At 41.1% G+C, this 19,324-nt stretch overlaps 1 protein-coding gene and 1 long non-coding RNA gene across 3 annotated transcripts in view; both read right to left on the bottom strand.

The window, feature by feature from the left end:
- Positions 1 to 19,324, bottom strand: part of St8sia6 (ST8 alpha-N-acetyl-neuraminide alpha-2,8-sialyltransferase 6) — a 237,710-nt gene that overhangs the window by 205,442 nt on the left and 12,944 nt on the right. The gene's annotated exons all lie outside the window — the stretch shown is intronic.
- Positions 15,612 to 17,069, bottom strand: LOC143273165 (uncharacterized). The gene is made up of 2 exons (XR_013051072.1): positions 16,644 to 17,069; positions 15,612 to 16,211 (listed from the first exon to the last, which is right to left on the bottom strand). It is a non-coding gene; the product is annotated as an uncharacterized LOC143273165 (long non-coding RNA).

The following is a 19,324-nucleotide window of genomic DNA, read 5'->3' as shown; positions in this document are numbered from 1 at the left end:
CTCCCAGTTCACCACTGAGTGCAATTCACATTAACAACTGTGATCCACAAAGCCATTTTGGCCCTTTGGTTAAGTGAAGTAATTTGGATCTCAGTGGTGCTTTTAATGGCTTCTAATTTCACTCATAAAATTTTTCAATCATAAAAATCCTCATTTTTAGTACCAAATGGGGAATTTTGTCAGCAAATCACTTGATCTACAGTCACTAAGGTGATTTCAAAGAGCCCCTTCCATCTGCCCAGTTTTCCTGCTCCCAGCCTTGCCAAGACCACGCCACTTATTCAGCCTTTCCATTTGGAAGCAGGGGATAAAAGCTTTCATATTTAGTACATAGCTCGGTCATCTCTTGGTCTTCCCTGGTATGCTGTCCTCCCCCTAGATCCAGGTCCTTAAAGGGTAAACAACATGCTACAGACTTTTGCTCGTTCCATCGGTGCTGTCGTTTGAAGCTGCATCTCCCTGACAGTTTATATGTTAGAACTTGAACTACAGTGTGGTGATATTACAAAGGGGGGGCTCCATGGGAAATTATTAAGTAGCTCCCAGCTTGGTATGTGATTGAGTCTGTCCCCAAAGATGGGGTCAATGTCATTACAAAAGAGGTTGCAGACAGCTGCCTGGCTCTTACCATAAGGACCCTGACTTCATTCTCTGCTCCTCTGTCCTTTTCACTCCGTAATAATGACACCTCGCCTGGAGAGCAGAGAGAAGCCGTTCCCAGACACTGAATCTGTAAGAACCTCAGGTTTGGGCTTCCTGTTCCCCAGAGCATGAGAAATCGATTCCCATTATTGGTAAATTACTGAGTCCGGGATATCTTTGTTATATCAGCAGCAATAGATCAAAGACTCTACATATTTGGTCAAATGCTTTGAACTTTGTGCTTGTTTTGCTGTTTGTTTGGTTTGGTTTTCAAGGGGAAAGGGAGAAGAGGAAGGGGGACATGAAGAATAAAAGAAAGCATGGAAGGGAACATAGAGGTAGCTGCTAGAAATGAAAATAAAACATGGCCTTCTGCTTAAACTTAGATGACCAATGACATGGGGTCACAATGGTACTTGTGGGGGTTTGTCCCATATTTTACAAATTATATTGGAAAAAAACTATTTTCATAAGTGTTCATAAAGCAAAGACCCCAGGGGAAAAGATTAATAAATAAAGTACTAGGGCCCACTGGGTTTTCATTGAAGGAACCCTGACAAAATCCACATTTATTTGCTTCATGCTACCTTTTGCCATATTCCAAACTACTAATTAGACAAAGTGATTGTGAGCTGGCAGGAAAGCTATATTGTGTACTATTGATATGCATGCAGAAAGGGCCAAGTTCTGAGTAACACCCATGGAAAAGAAGGTAGTTCTTGTGATGATACACAAATGACAATACCTTCACTTAAAAAAGATAGAAATGTATATTCGTATTCATGAGAAGGAAGGGGACCAATGAGAAGGAAGAGAAAGGACAAGAGAAACTACTAGGAATTTTTAATGTGAGCAAAGTACATTCACACACGTAGCGGGAATGCCAGAATGGAATTCATTATTTGATATCCTAACTAAAACAATTAGTAGGATATTATCAAAAATATAATGCCAAATTCCTTGCTTTGAAGGAAACATAACAATATACCATTATATTATTTCTTTAACTCTAAGTCCTCTGATAAAACAGGAGGATTCATCTATGCTATGTGGTGATCTATCACCATGTAAACTGGAAAACAAAGGATGTAAACCAAATGTGTAAACCAAATCATGCCCTGTAATGTCAACAATCAAAAAATAGTCAAGAGGATTACCGCAAGTTCCAGACCAGCCTGGGCTGAATAGAGCGTCCTAGGCCTGGGTTTCAAAGCTAAATACTATACTGTGCATGCTAGGCAAGCAATCCACCAACCAAGCTAGAGCTTCACTCCCAGGACTTCAGTTCTTATCATTACTTTCTGTTTACTATCTTTAAATTTCTTAAACTGCAGCCCTGTTTTTCATGCAGCATTTAAAAAAAAAAAAACAGGAAGTGAGAAACTAAACCACTCGGTGCACAGTGATGTGCGTCTACCAAAGTAAAGGGTGACTTCCTGAACCTCCCTTCAGACATGTTTATGCTGCGCGGCAGAGATGGCTCAGCAGTTAACAGTGCTTCTTGGTCTTGCAGAGGACCTGGGTTCAATTCCCAGTACCCACATGGTGGTTCAAAACCATCTGTAATTCCAATTTTAGGGCATCCAGTGTCCACTTCTGCCTTTTAAGAGCATCAAACATGGACACGGCACACTTAAATACATGCAGGAAAAAATACATATAAAATAAATCTAATTTTTAAAAACATCTAAAAGTGTTATACAACAAAAGGGAAATAAAATAAAACATTGCAGTGCTCTCTATGACCATATTCAATGCCTCCTGCTCCGACCACCACCACCACCCTCTCTTGTTCCTGTGACTGCCTCTTGCTGTCCCCATTTCTCCTCTTTTCTACATTATTGCCGTTTTTAAACATCTGGGTCATTCTGTTTAACAGGAGCCCAGTGGAACTGCAACATAATTGAGCCTCAGCAACTGAAAAGAATAAGCAAATTCTGTCTGACTCTGTCTGTCCCGGGTCCCAGACATAAGGCCTCAGCCAGGGAGCCATATGTGCAGCTGCCGCTGTTCTGCGTGAGTCCACTTTAGAGATAAAAGATGCTATTGGGCTCTCTCACCTCCACTCCATCCCTCCCCGGGTGTTGCCAGGTCCTGTCTTCTAATATCTAACTGGATGTTGGGACCTCCATAAAATCAACTTGACAGAAAAGCAAGCTGCGGGCTGAAAGTGGTGCCTTCCATTTAAAAAACTCGTCTGGCCAGATTTGGTCAAAACCAAAGCGCATCTAAGAGAACAGCTAGACTTCACGCCTCACCCCCAAACTGTGTGCTTGACACCGCTTCACTAGAAGCCGCTGCCGACATCCAGAGTCCGCGATGAGCTGAAAGCCTTCACGCGCTAGTCTGCTAAGCCACCCGTGTGTCTCCCTCATCAAAAGGCACCACATTCGCCCAGCTAATCATGCTGGAAGCCAGAGATTCTTCATTCCCCTCTCTGTCAGAGTTAGTTCTGCCTTGTATGTCTCTGATGAAGGCATCTCCTACCCCATCATCACCACCTCACCTCCAGTCAGCATTCTCAATTCTCTTCAGTAGTGGTCATATGATTGTTAGTACTATATGCCAACTTGACTAGGCTACAGGCTGCTCAGACATCGGGTCAGTGTTATTCCAGGAGTCTCTGGAAGTGTATTTCTGAATGGTATCAGTATTTCTATCAGACAGACAACCCTCTCTGATGGAGATAGAGCCCATCTTCAGTTGAAGGATAGAACTGAACAGTTGACTCTTTTAATAAAATAATGTCTTCTGCCTCAATGCCTCAGTTGGGATATGGTCTTTTCTTGCCTTTGGGTTTGAACTGAAAAATGTTGGTTTTTCTTGGGCTTCTCCCTCCCAGCCTTCACAGTAGAGCTTAAACCATCATTTCTGTGGGGTCTCAGACCTGTGGACAGAGTTGGGAACTGTTGCAGCTAGCAGCTGTCCTCGGCCCCCAGCTCCTGACTACAGACCTTGAGATACGTCAGCCTGAATAACCAGATGGATCACTCCTTAAGACATCTCTGTCAGTCCATGTGTGGACACTTCCTGTTTTCTGCGTCTCTGGAGCAGCTGGCTACTGCGGGTAGCCTCCTAAGTGTCTCAGGGCCACTGCCATCTCTCCCTGTCCCACTTTCAATGGGACACTGAGAAGAAGTGATCTCAGACTACACATCCAACACAGCACCAGCCTGCCTCAAATCCTTACAAGTTCCTGGTTCATCTCAGGAAAAGGCACCCAAGGCCCCACAAAGGCTACGTGGTCTATACAGTTGGGCCCCTTTCACTTGGCTTTAGCCACATTTGGCCTCTTTTGTCTGATGGCCCTACCTCAGAAGCTTTGAGATGGTATTAAATCTAATTCCTCCTTTATTGCCTCTTCCTAAAGACGTCTCCACAATGACCCAAACTCACAGTTCCATGACAATGAAGTTGTTACATTGTGTATGCTTCACTTTCCATCCCTATCAAATGCAACTAAAAGTGACTCATGAATGTGATTTATGGGACGGCTTTTCCCACAGCTTGTCTGTCATCCCACGGCTGTCCTCAGGGTAGCTCCAATGCCACCAGACACTGCACTTAGGAAGCTTCCAGGAAATAATAGCAAAAACCCACAGATATTCTATCTCAAGAAACCCATGTAAATAAAACAATACAGATTACTATAAAAGAATAGGGGAACATGAATTTTGTTTAAAGTAAAGGGCAAGTAATTTAAGCAGCAGGACATAGAATCTGTATTTTAAAAAGTTCAAGGAGTTTCTGATATAGACCACCATTTGAGAGACACCAGTACAGACCCTCTACACAGACCTTGATACAGGTCTATGCTTTAAAAACCACTAATGGGAGCTGGAGAGATGGCTCAGTGATTAAGAGCACTTGTTTTTCTAGAGGACCCAGGTTCAGTTCCCAGCAATCACATGCCAGCTAATAACTGTCAGGTAGCTCCAGTCTCAGGGGATCTGATGCTGCCTTCTGGCCTCCTTGGGTACTGCATACACACAGTACCTTTAAATTCACACAGCAGAAACACCCTTACACAGAAAATAAAAATAAAATAAATCTTAAAAATCAAGCAAAATAGCACACCACACATGAGATACCATGGTATCAAACCATCAATAAATTAGTCTTCAAGAAAAAATAAAGCTGTGAATGAGGGAATTATTAGCAATCTTAACTTTCCCATTTAAATTTATTTTCTATATGTCCTAATCTTACACTGATATGAAGATCTCTCTCTCTCTCTCTCTCTCTCTCTCTCTCTCTCTCTCTCTCTCTCTCTCTCTCACACACACACACACACACACACACACACACACACGTACACACATATGTGTGTGTTATATGTGTGTCTACACATACACGGAAATGTGGGAGTCAGAAGTCAACACTGAGTGTCTTCCTCAACTGTTCACCACCTAGTTTTCAAAACAAGGTCTTTCACAGAACTTGAGGCTAGACTAGCCAGCCAATGAGCCACAGGATCCCTTGTCTCCGCCTCAGTATAAGGTGACAGGTGCACACCAGCATGCCTGGGTTTTTATCAGGCCCGCAGGTCTTCACAACAAGCACTTTACCCACTCTGCCACCTCCCCGTCCCAAGATGCATGTCTATAAAATAAGAAAGCAATGTTTTAAAGGCAATTCATATATGCTGTTTTTAGGATGTGGTCCAACTCACATTAAAGACTAAAATACAGAAAACATCTAAAGAAGACAGACTAGCATATTAGAGTCAGGAAACAGCCTTTAGAGATATATCTTTTCTTTCTTAGTGCTTGACCCATCTTTTACCGGAGAACATTAACTTTGTTGCTTTTTTTTTTAAGAGAAAGTAAGGATGTTTGCTATCCAAAGACTTCCCTTCTCAAGCCATTGCATAAAGTACCTGACAGTTTTGACAGATGTAATGCAAAGTCCCCATGACAATTTCTGCTCAGGCATTGAAAACAAGCCCAGGCGAGGCTGTGATGGATGGGAAACTGGTTTTGATCTATGCATGTCTCCAACATCCTCCTTTACTTATGCTTCCCTCGTGTATAGCCTTAGCTTCCTCCATCCTACCCCTCCCCCCTCTTCAGGCATTATCTTTTCCGACTTTTCAATCCTTTATTGCTTTCCAAGCAGACAGATAGTATCATTTCATTTTTATCAAGAGGTGATTCACGTTCAAGTGTTCACTTTCCTTATGCCCAGAGAGGACACTCCTGCCCCGACCCTCTCACCTCCACACTTCCTTGCTTCTTTGTGCAGAAATAACAAGGTGTCTTTTCTAGAATTTTCCCCTTATCCCAACACTCACTGCTGGACCACCACAGTCAACACCTCAGAAAAAGCCTCATTTCTCCTTTTGTCCTTCGCCTAGTCTGCTGTGTGCTGTGTACAGACCAGGCAAAGGACAAAAGCACACCTTCTATCTGTATTTCAGTCTACGCACAGCCCCAGAAGCACACCTTCCATCTATATCCTAAGTTTACAGTTTTCCAAATGTCTTTCCATCCTTTACTCCCCCATGTTCTCGCCTAAAACCCAGCATAAGAAATGGAACTTACAGCCTATTTGTTTGCAAGTCCCCTTAAAGCTCAACCTCTCTCTAAACATGGTCCATTCTGATAAAACACAGTGTAGATATTACAGAAGATCTCTGCACTGCTCAAAATTACCTTGTGTGTCAGCTTTCTGTTGCTATGAACAATGCCTAAGAGAACTAATGCGGAGGAAGAAAGATTTACTTTGTCTCACAGATTCAGAGGTTTCAACTGATACCCAGCTCCTTCTGCTGCTCTGAGGGGAAGGAGACCATCACAATAGGGAGCACAGAGCAGAGAAAAACTGTCTCCTCCTCATGGTAAGGGAGCAAAAAGAGAGAGAGAAAGTGAGGAAGCATCTAGGGATCTGATTAGCCCCTTAGGAACATCCTTAGTGATTCAGTTTCTCCAGTGAGGCTCTGTACCTCCTAATGTCTCATCACCTAACAAAGAAGATCACGAGCTGACAATCAAGGCTCCAGGACATGCTTTTGGGGACACAGTCCAGATCCGAAACACACCTGTCTCAGTTAGAGTTTCTATTGTTGTAATGAAACACCATGACCATAAAAGCAAGTTGGGGAAGAAAGGAGATATTCAGTTTACACTTCCACATTGCTGTTTGTACTGAAATGTTATTTTAATTTTATGTTAATAAATAAAGTTGCCCTGGGGTCAGAGCTATTAGAGCCATAGTAAGAGCGTGGTGGTTAGAAGAGCTAGGTAGATTTCTGTGTGTTCAGGGATACAGCCAGTATTGGAGACATACGCCTTTAAGACCTGGAGGGCGGTACTTACAGGCAGTGATGAGGCAGTCATGTGGTTGGGTTTACAACCAATGAGAAGACAGAACAGAAAGATTATTTAAACAGGGACACAGGAAGTACCTCCCTCTCTCGGGGAAGCTAGGAGCACTGCAGGAGGTAAGATTTTATCTCTGAGCTCTGACCTCTCGGCTTTTCTCTTTTACCTTGGCTCTATGTTTCTTATTTTAATAATACGATTGGTTACATCTACAGCTGTTCACCACTGAGGGACATCAGGACAGGAACTCAAACAGGGCAGGATTCTGGAAGAAGGAGCTGATGAAGAGGTCATGGAAGGGAGCTGCTTATTGGCTAACTTCCCATGGCTTGCTCAGCCTGCTTTGTGGTGATATTTTGTTTGTGCTCTAACAAATAAAGTTTGCCTAGAGATAAGAGTGTAGAACTAGTCACTAGTTAACCACAGAGGCCAGGTAGTGGTAGCACATATCTTTGATCCCAACACTTGGGATCTCATACCTTTGATCCCAGTACTTGGGAGGCACATGCCTTTAATCCCAGCACTAGGGAGGTGGAGACAGGAAAGTGATATGGCTGGGCAGAGAGAGAAATGTAAGGTAGGAGGAGACAGAAGCTCACCCCTTTTGATCTGAGGATTCGGTAGAGGTAAGAAGTCTCTCTGTGGCTGGCTCCTTTACTTCTCAGATCTTTCAGCATTTACCCGGATATCTGACTCCGGGTTTTTATTAACACCAATTAGAATTCCCGTTACACTGTTTTTTTGTTTTTTGTTTTTTTTTTTTTTTTACAGAACACAGGACCACCAGCCCAGGATGGCACCACCCCAATGAGCTGGGCCCTCCCCCATTGATCATTAATTGAGAAAATGCCTTACAGTTGGATCTCATGGAGGCATTACCTCAACTGAAGTGCCTTCCTTCCTGATGAATCTAGCTTGTGTCAAGTTGACACACAAAACTAGCCAGTACAATGCCTTATAAATCTGATATGCTTTATGTGAATAATATTGTTGGATCTAACAGATAAAACACTCATCAGTGACTTTTTTAAGGCAGTGAAAACAGTGGCATTCTTTTGTGTGTACTAAATGACTGTGATCATATTGCAAGAGAAATGCTTCTTTACTTGAAAGAGTCTGAATTGTGCCCATAGAGTGGGTTACAGGAAAATAAGACCCCAAATCAATGAGGCAACTAGAAAATCCCATGAATAACTGAAAACCACTTAGAATACTTGTTGGTAAGCCATGGATCCAAGAAGAAATCATGATACAAAACAGAGACCATTTTAAATCCAGTGATAGTAAAATGTAATACTTCAAAGTCTGTGGGATACAAGGAAAGCAGCGTGTGAGGAAAGTTCTACACAGCAGAGAAGATGGCTCGGTTAGTCAGTAAAGAGCTGGCCACGTCAACACTCAGACCTGAGTCCAGAGCCACAACACCTACATGCCGGTAATCCCAGTACTGGGGAGGCAGAAAGAGGCAATCCTTAGAACCTGGCCCATCAGTCTAGCCAATTGGTGAGCTCCATGTTCAGTGAGAGAACCTGAAGAAGAAAGTAAGCAAAGAGAGAAAGGAAGGAAGGAAAGGAGGGAGAGAGAGAGAGGGAGGGGGAGAAAAGAAAATTATATAGTATATATTCAGTATTACATAATGATGTTTCAGTCAACAGCACAAAGCACATTTATAAGAGTGTCCCCAAAAGATTGCATCAGTTAATGATATTATACCATTCTGGTCTGTGTATGGGCTCACTATGGTGTTCACACAACAGCAAACATCACAATGCATCTCTCAACAATGTGTCTCCATAGCTGAGTGACTCATAACTGCTTCAAATAAAACAGCCAAAGTCAGTTAGCTAAGATTTGTCCCAAAGAAGCTAGAATCCTAACAGCAAAGTGACCCATGGACACTATGGGAAACAGCAGGTGTGGGTAAGAAGAGTCTCATGGAATAAAGGCAAGGGCAGAAGGCAGAGAAATTAACAAAGCCAAGGTTGTTTTTGTTTAAGATTAGTAAAGCCAATAAAGCTCAGAAAGAAAAAGAAAAATGATCATGACTGACATGTGGGTCCTGTGATGCTAATGCAAAGTTAAGCGAACAATGTGAAAACCCTGCTGTCAGAACACTTGAGAAATTCCCTGGAATTGGACAAAACCCTTTAAAAACAGAACTCTGGAGAAAGTTTCACAAGAAGAAACAAAACCCCTTGAGAATATAACTCTGTTAAAGAAATTGAATGCTGATTTAAAGAAAACCCTACCAGGATTCACTCATGAATTCTAGTAAAATTTCAAGAAAGAAATAATTGCAGCAATATTCAAACCCATTCAGTGTATGGAGAGAAAACATTTCCCAGACTCATTTACAAAAACCAGTACAAACACTGAGAAAAAGACATAATAAGAAGCTACAGATTGATATTCCTCATAAACAGAAAGAAAAAAATCTTTAATAAAATATTTAAAAATCAATTCAGCAGTATTTCAAAAGGAAAAAATCTCTCAATACAAAGTGAGATTTATTCTAGGAATGCAAATCAGTTTAACATTCAAAAGGCAAATTATGTGCAATACCATTTGAATGGATCTCCACCACAATTTATATGTTATAAATTAATCCCCAGTGCAACCGATTATGGTATGCCAGGAGAGTCACCCAGGTCGTGAAGGCCCCACCTTCATAAGTGAAGAATGTTACTGTGAAATGGGTTTGTAGGAATGGGCTATCTCTCCCTTGTCCTTCCACCTTCCACCACGTAAGTATTCACCAACAAGGCTGGCACCTTGATCTTGAACACTCCACCTTTCAGAACAGTGAGAAAAAATTCTTCTTTGTAACTACTTACCGATGACAATCTGCTATAACTACACAGACAAACTAACACGTTGCAATTTACCACATTAACAAAATAAAAGATCAGAACATATAATGAACTTAGAACATAAAAAAAAGGCATTTGAGAAAAAGGCAACACTAGATCATACATAAAGCCATGAACAAGCCTGTAAGAAGAAGATATTTTCTCAGTTGGATAAAATATGTCTATCAAAAAAACTTCAGTTGCTATCATTCTTAATGTTGGACTATTTTATATATGTATATATGTACATACATATATACATATATATGTATCTTTCTTTTTTACACTCATAATTTTTATTTTTAATTTTTTTGTCCTTTACATATTTTTAATTCTTTTTTTAATTGTATTTTATAATTTAATTTAATTTTACACATCAGCCATGGATTCCCTTGTTCTCCCCCCTTTAACCCACCTCTCCCCCTTTCCCCCAGCCCACCCCCCATTCCCATCTCCTCAAGGGCAAAGACTCCCATGAGGATTGAATTCACCTTGTTAGATTCAGTCCAGGTAGGTCCAGTCCCCTCCTCCCAGGCTGAGCCAAGTGTCCCTGTATAAGCCCCAGGTTCCAAACAGCCAGCACATGCACTGAGGACAGGTCCCGGTCCCACTGCCTAGATGCCTCCAAAACAGATCAAGTTAATCAACTGTCTCACTTATCCAGAGGGCCTGATCCAATTAGGGGCTCCTCAGCTATTGGTTCATAGTTCATGTGTTTCCATTAGTTTGGCTATTTGTCCCTGTGCTTTATACCCAACCTTGGTCTCAACAATTCTCGCTCATACAAACCCTCCTCTTTCTTGCCAATTGGACTCCTGGAGCTCCACCTGGGGCCTGGCCATGGATCTCTGCATCCAGTTCCTTCAGTCATTGGATGAGTTTTCTAGCACAACAATTAGGGTGTTTGGCCATCCTATCACCAGAGTAGGTCAGTTCGGGCTGTCTCTCAACCATTACCAGTAGTCTATTGTGAAGGTATCTTTGTGGACTTCTGTGGACCTCTCTAGCACTTTGCTTCTTCCTATTCTCATGTGGTCTTCACAATAAGGCAAAGCGACAGCCTACAGAATGGGAAAAGATCTTCACCAACTCCACATCTGACAGAGGACTGATATCCAGAATATATAAAGAACTCAAGAAATTAGACATCAAAATGCCCAACAGTTCAATTAAGAAATGGGCTATAGAACTAAACAGAGAATTCTCAACAGAGGAAAATCAAATGGCTGAAAGACATTTAAGGAATTGCTCAACATCCCTAATCAAGAGGGAAATGCAAATCAGAACGACTCTGAGATACCACCTTACACCTGTCAGAATGGCTAAGATAAAAAACATTGAAGACACCTTATGCTGGAGAGGATGTGGAGCTAGGGGAACTCTCCTCCACTGCTGGTGGGAATGCAAGCTTGTACAACCACTTTGGAAATCAATATGATGCTTTGGAAATCAATATGATGGACTACATCAAGATAGTTGATCAATTAGATAGATACATAGATAGATAATTATAACAATTGGAAAGAAAAGTTAAAACTGCTATTCACAGATAAAGTACTTTTGTGCTTAGATACCCAAAGGATTCAACAAACTTCTAGAACTGATTCAGTTTAATGTGATTGTTGGATACAAGGTCAGCTCACAAAAATCAATTGTATTCCTCTATACCAGAAACAAACAATTGGAAATTAAATTTTAGAAAGCTACCATGTATAACAGTATCAAATAACATAAAATGTTTTTGAATAAATTTAATTTTAAAACTATGTAAAAACTCTTAAAGAAAAACAGTGCTGACGTAAATAAGACATAACAAATGGAGACACACATGTCGTCTTGTGAAATGTAAAACCCCAGGAGTATTGAGATTTTATTCTATCTAAGTTGGTCTTTAGTTTTGCTGCACACCCAACAGATGTTGGAGAGTCAGGTATCTATTTCCATTACTACAACAAACACCTGAGAGAATCAACTTATAGTCGGAGAGGGTTTATTTTGACTCAGTTGTAGAGCATCCAGTCCATGCTGTGTTGGCTCTGTGTTGTTGGGCCCATAGCAAGGCAGCACATCATCATGGTAGCTCATGGCATAACTCTTATTATGGACATGGAGCAAAAAAAGAGAGGAGGCCAAATCCCCAAAATATACCAAAGACTACATTCCCATGAGCTGAAGTCCTCCACAAACCCCACCTCTTAGAGACACCTTCACCTCCAGTAGCACCACTCAGAGGTCAAACTTCCAACATGCATGCCTTTATGAAACATGTAAGATGAAATCTTTGCAAGGAAATGGGCAGATATTAACAGTGTGATTGTAAGATGATATAAATCCATCTGGATGTTTGTAATAAAGTTAGACAAGAGTTGTCCTAGGACTCAGAAATTTTACTCCTACCCAAGAGAAGCAAATAACTGTGTTCACTATAAGATTCCTCCAGAAATATTCATTCATGTTTTGTACATAATGGATCAAACTGTAAATAACTAAATTGTTCTTTTACAAAAGGACATAAAAACCTATTATATATATAAACCTATTATGATATATTCTTATAATGAGATACCTCGCAACGTTAAAAAAAAAAATGGTCCATGACAGAATATGAATCAACCTCAGTCCAGTGAATTGACTCAGTGAGTAAAGAAGCTTGCTGCCACACCTGATGACCTGAGTTCAAACCCACATGATAAAAGGAGAGAATCTATTGCTATAATTTTTCTTTGACCCCCACTCTCTCCCATTGGCACATGTGTGCATACATTTAGAGAAAGAAAGAGAGAGAGAAAAGGGGGAAAATAAACAAATGTAAAAAATAAATTAATATCAAAAGCATTATTTATGATAGTTGGAAGAAAGCAGACACAAAAAATATATACTGTCCTTAAGGCTTAGCTTCCCCGGACCCTGCTGTCCACCTGCACTCATAATGGGCTCATCAAAGCCTATAGGCAGAAAAGTTCACTGCCCAGTGCAGTGCACAGGCTGCACCCCAGGAAAGAGAACAGAATTACAAAGGCCAATCCTGGGGGTAATCTTGGCCCTTGAGTGAGGGCACAGAGTACATGTTGGGGGCCTCTACACCATCACTTTTCCAAAGGGGGGGCTGTCTGATAGATTTTTTTTAAAGGCAGAGAAATAGTGATTTTCATTCTGATTACAGACTCAGGAGGACTCCAAAAATGAAAAGCAGAAAGCAACTGTTTTAAAATGGCTCATTGTGCAAATAATACCAATTATAGTCATTCAACTGAACTAATAGCCATTTCCATAATCACCATGCAGCTTATTAACAATAGTCTACAGCAGCCCATATGTGTCTGATTAAGTTTAATTGAACACTGTGAACTGGATTATCAGAATCCATAGCTTGTGTAGCCTAACCTAGCCTATCTTCCCTTAGGGTTAAAGGCATTCAGTGAAGAGTAGTTCCATAATTTCTTTTTACCTCCAGTAAAATCTGACTGTGAGGAAGCTTTGAGCTTTCTACAGTTGAGAGGTTAGTCACTGTTTGTGTGTGTTTACAAGACCCTCTCCACCACCATCCATTGCAGCTGCTGCTGGGCTCCCATCTGTTGGAACTCCAGCTGACTTTAAGAAACACAATAGAAACTGCTGGTATTGAAACAAGAAATTGATTGGTGTGATAATTAATCAAGGAGGCAAATGCAAGCTCTGCCCTCTGCCTCGATTATGTAATTACCCATCAACTTTGGCAATTATAAGTTATCACTTGCTGAGCTATATTTATGGCAACAGAGTCTAGATTTCCCAAAACTGAAGATTTCAAATACTTGAAATCCTCCACTCTTTAGCTTGGAATATTTGGTTTCTGTGCTCTTTGCTCATGTTCATCTTGAAGTTTGTTTCCCAAGTAATGATAATTGAGAAAACAATGAGTTTTCATTCTGTTGCAGAGCAGAGCACAGCGCTCTGTGATGCTGTTGAGTGATAAGACTTCTCCATGTGCAGGAAAGCGATGGTGGTGTTGGTAGACACAATCCAGGACCACTTTGATGGCCAAGTCATGGAAACTGGTCCTACTCTGCATTCATAAACTGAACTTATAAGCACTCATAAGCCGGGTCCATGAAGACCCAGCTGCCTTGATTCAGTTGCTATTTCAGAAAGTTTGCTCTTGGGAAACAAAAATGGGTTGGAAAATTGTGATTCATTAGGTCAATAATCAAGCACATTTTACCATAATTGCGTATGCTGCTTCTTGCTATCGTAGCAAATTAATACAAATCAATGGTTAAATGCAAGTTATTCTGGTGGTCAGAAGTCTAAAATTGTCAGTAGAGCAGTATTTTTCATTGAAGGTCTAGAATATAATCTGTTCCCTAACTTCCAGCTTTCAGATACTCCCATCATTCCTCAGCCCTGATCTCTGCTTCCAATGGTCACATCTCCTCATGCTCCCCTGCCTCCTGTGGTGGAAGTTGTTTGCTAGTTGGTTGGTTGGTTTCTTGGTTGGTTTTGGTGGTATTGAGGTTGGAACCCAGAGCTATGTGCATACTAGGCACATATTCTCCACCACAACTCACATCCTGTCCCTTCATCAAGCCTCCTGTTTTTACACCAGGCTCAGGTACTTTATCAGGATAATCTTTCCATCTCAAAACCCATACTGTAGTTTGGATCTTTAATGCCCCCCATGTGTTAAGAGTTTGGTCCCCAGAGTAGCATCTGTAAGAGGTAGGTCCTAGAGGAGGTACTTAGGTCACTGGAGGGGACAGTGGAACCCTGACTTCTTCCTCAATCCCTTTAACCTCTTTCTTATTTTTTAAAATCTTTGTTGAGCATCAAACCCATAAACTTTCACATTCTTGGAAAGGGTTACTGCCACTGGGCTACATCCCTTGCCCAATATCCTTCACTTCTAAACCATGAGACGAGTAGATCCATTCTGCTGAAAACCAAAGAAACGGGGCCAGGCAATTGTATGCCGAAGTCCATGACCAAGGACCAATCTTCTTTTCTGTAAAAATTGAATTAATTTGAAAAACTTACTTACTTCTATGTGTATGGGTGTTTTGCCTGCATGTAAGTCCTTGTACCACATGCATGCAGTGCTTGTAGAGGCCAGCAGAGGGTGTTAGCCCATCTGGAACTGAAGTTACAGACAGTTCTAAGTCTCCACGTGGATACTGGGAACTGAACCTGGATCCCCTAGAAAAGCAGTCAGTGCTCTTAGTCACTGAGTCATCTCTCCAGCCCCTAAATCTTTTATCATTGTAAACTGAGTACAAGATATACCTGTTATAGCAATGGGAGTCTGGCTTACAGAATGCCCAATCTAACTATTCTATTGAAAAGTCTATTCTATGTAAGGTAACAGTCACAGACCTGGGATGAGGATGTAAACATCTTGCAGAGGAGGTGATTATTTTTCACACAATAATGATTATGAAGGAAGTAGAGAGCTGGCTCTGCAGGTAAGAGTCCTTGCTCCAGAATCAAGAAGACTGGAATGTGGATTCCAACACCCATGTTTCATGCCCACATTCCCTGCAGATATCTGTAGCCCCAACCCCAAGAGGGACAGAGGCAGATCTCTGGGGCTTTCTGGCTTCTCGGCTAGCCAAGCAGGAGCCCAGAGTTTGAGGTTAGACCCTCTACAGAGAAACCAGCAGAGAGTGATGATGTAGGAAGCCACTGGATTCCCTCTTCTGGCATCTGTGCAAGCCCACTCACTTTACACACATCTCTCTCTCACACACACACACACACACACACACACACGCACACGCACACGCACACGCACACACAGTGAAAGGGAGGAGAGAGACATACGTACATACACAGATAAATAAGATTTTTTTAATGAATTTGAAACTTATACCAACAAAAAAGAAAATCCCTGATGTAAGGTTACTTGAAGTGAAATATAAATCATTTGAATGTTTGACATATGCAAAAATATGGATAAATAATGTGTCGTGGCTAACATGCAGCAAGTTCTATGGGAGGAACAGGGCCATCTTTTCTTTCTACTATCCTTCCCCTTCCTCTGTAGAATATATTTTCCTTCCTTCCATCATATAGGTCCCAGGAATCAAACCTGTCAAGTTTGGTGGCAGGTGCCTTTATCTGCTGAGCCGTCTCATTAGAACAGAACATTGAATTATCTTAAAACTGTATCCTGACAAACGCTGGACATTTATCAGAGCACCAAAAGAACATTAACGTTGTAATTGACATTGACAAATAGTGTGTTTCCTTCATCTTGACAAAGTCCCACTGTCGCTCCTAATTTTAAGAAAGCAAAAAAAAATAAATAAATGAATAAAAATGAGGATGAGGTTGGTCAGATAACATTCAGTCAATCAAACAATGGTGGCACAGTTATTCACAAGATTAGAAAACAAAGAATGGCTGGTACAAGACTCTAAACCTATAACCAAATGAATGGAAGCACAGGATCTATGAACCAAAGGCTGAGGGGCCCCCAACTGGATCAGGCCACCTGAACGGGTGAGACAGTCATTTGGCTTGATCTGTTTGGGAGGCAGCTGTGCATTGGTGCCAGGTCCTGGGCTCGTTGCATGAGTTGGCTGTTTGAATCCTGGGACTTATGCAGGGACACTTGGCTCGGTCTGGGAGGGGGGAATGGACCTGCCTGGACTGAGTCTACCAGGTCAACCCCGGTCCTCGGGGGAGACCTTGATCTGGAGGAGGTGGGAATGGGAGGTGGGCTGGGGGGGAGGGGTGGGCGAGAGGGGGAGAACAGGGGATTCTGTGGCTATTATGTTGAACTGAATGGTGTTGTAAAATAATAATAATAATAATAATAATAATAATAAACCAAAAAAAAAAGACTCTAAACCTTTGTTCTGCATTACTTCTCAAGAAATTGTTTAGAGTCAAGTATTTTCATCTTCTTCACAGTCTTCTCAGAATACAATCCACATACCACAAAATCTATATTTATAGATTGCATGGTTTCTGGTTCGGAGCACATTCCTGAAGTTCAAGAATCATCAGTATTTTATCTTAGAATATTTTCATCATCTGTGAAAGAAACCACAGGGCTCAGCCATGGAATATTTTATTCACAGAACTGGTGTTTACTTACTACTTTCAAGCCTCATCCACACTGTAGTGTGGATTTGAATCTCATTCCTGTTTATGGCCCAATAATATTCCATTCCAATAAGAACGTCCTTGCATCTGTCCACTCATCCATTGATGGACACCTGCATACCTCTATTTGAGGGCTATAATGCAGCATTGCTATGAATATTCATATACAATTTTTTTTTTCGAGACAGGGTTTCTCTGTGTAGCTTTGCGCCTTTCCTGGAGCTCACTTGGTAGACCAGGCTGGCCTCGAACTCACAGAGATCCGCCTGCCTCTGCCTCCCGAGTGCTGGGATTAAAGGCGTGCACCACCACCACCCGGCTCTCATATACAATTATTGACGTGACATTGTTTTGATTTCTTTTGGGCATATACCTAGAAGTGGAATTGTTAATGTTTCACATCTTGAGAAACTGATAAACTGTTTTTCAAAGTGGCTGTACATATTATAAGTCTCTTGGCAATGTAAGAAGGACCCCAGACCTAGACACCTTCTCCAATACTTGTTATCACCCATCTTTTTAACATTCTAGCCATCCTAGTAGGTACTAATAGGTATCTCATTATGGTTTTGATACCTTCCTGATATCATAATGCTTAAAACATCTTTCCTGTGGCTGTTGGCCATTTGTGTGCATTCTTCTGAGAATTGTTAATCTAGAGATTCCAATCATCTGTCCATTTTAAAATTGAGTTTTCTTGTTGTTAATGAGTTTTAAAAGTCATCATGGGAGCTGGAGAGATGGTGTAGCAGTTAAGAGCCCTGGCTTCTCTTCCAAAGGTCCAGAGTTCAATTCCCAGCTGTAACATGGCAGCTCATAACTGTCTATAACAGTAGTCTCATTGTATCTGATGCCCTCTTCTGTTGTGCAGATGTACATGCAGACAAAACACCTGACATACATCAAATTTTATATATATATATAATGAAATATATAAGAAAATAAATAAATAAATGAAATGTAAGCTATTTGAAAAAATGGCTTCATATATCCTAAATGAATTCTCTGACCAGACATATGCTTTGCAAGATTTTTCATTTTATGAACGTGTTATAATTTTTAAAAGCCAAGTGACATCACAAGTGCTTATTCAAAATTATAACAATGCCAGTAAACTCACACCTGGATATTATTCTTTACACTCAGGTTTTTCTCTCCAATTCTTCCCTTCCTGTTTAAATTTCTGTGTTGTCATTCTACATTGCTTAACATGGGCCTGTCAAAAGCAAACATTGCTTTGACATCGCACACATAGTGGAAGTCCTCCCCATGAAACACTCCTTCTTTTCATCTTACACTACAGGCTTCACTTCTCTATATCAGTAACCAGCCTAAAAAGCAAAGGGGAAGGATGCTTCTAACAAGGACTGTCATCTTTTATCTCTTACTTACAGAACTGAGGCTAATACTCCATCTTATAGCTCTAGGCAGTCCCCACAGGTTGCTGCTGTCACGTTCTAAACAACTGAGGATGAACTTTCTGCCCTGCTTGGTAAGGCTGCTTTTCACTTCTTTCCCACTGTCAGTGTTCACTGCTGCGCTTTTCAAACATGAAAATCTTCTGAGGAGCCATAATCCTTAATTGTGCAGTGGATAATCTCTATCCAGGCTGCCTTGGAATTTTAATAGCCTATAAATTTATATGAAAGGGAGCATCAACCAAAATAATCGTCATGGAATAAAGGAACCACTACACTTACATGTCTGTGATTATCAGTGCCTGCATGGCACCACCCTCCCTGCATGCCTCCCTTCCTTCTTTCAGCTTTGCCCATTATTCCCCTTCATCATCAGAAAGCTAGTCACAAGGTACCACATCTAATCCCTATTTCTTTCTCTCTCTCTCTGCCTATGGAAAGACCTGACCTGAGCCTTTCATTCTGCTTTTAATGCTTTTTCACTCCCGGGGTACTTCTTGAACTCCAACTGTTCCTCTCTTAGGTCCTGTCTTAACATTTAAGGAGTCATTGAGAATTCTGTGCATTCTCCAATGGTCATACACCATGAGCTCAGATTATCTGATAAGGCCAAGAAAGAGTTCTTTCTGTATTGAAGAATGTGTGACCTCCTTTGATTCAATTCCTTGATTTTTTTCTATGAGTTTAAAGAACATTTAATTTCTTTGAAGAAACATTTGAAAGCTTATAGGTGCAATTATATAAATAAAAACTAGGGGAGACTCGGGATGTAGTTCAGTGGTAGAGCAATTATCTAGCATGCTCAAGGGCCTGGATTCAATCTCCAGTAATACACACACACACACACACACACACACACACACACACACACACACACACACACAATGTTTTTTGAAACAAAGGAAATATGAACTTGGAGAGATGTTCAGCAATTAAGAGCACGTGATGCTCTTCAAAAGGACCTAAGTTTAGATCCCAGCACCTCTGTGGGGTGGCTCATAACCTC

The sequence above is a fragment of the Peromyscus maniculatus genome, chromosome 5 (assembly GCF_049852395.1).
Source record: "Peromyscus maniculatus bairdii isolate BWxNUB_F1_BW_parent chromosome 5, HU_Pman_BW_mat_3.1, whole genome shotgun sequence".
Lineage (NCBI taxonomy): Eukaryota > Metazoa > Chordata > Mammalia > Rodentia > Cricetidae > Peromyscus > Peromyscus maniculatus.
This window is presented reverse-complemented; position numbering and strand designations above follow the sequence as displayed.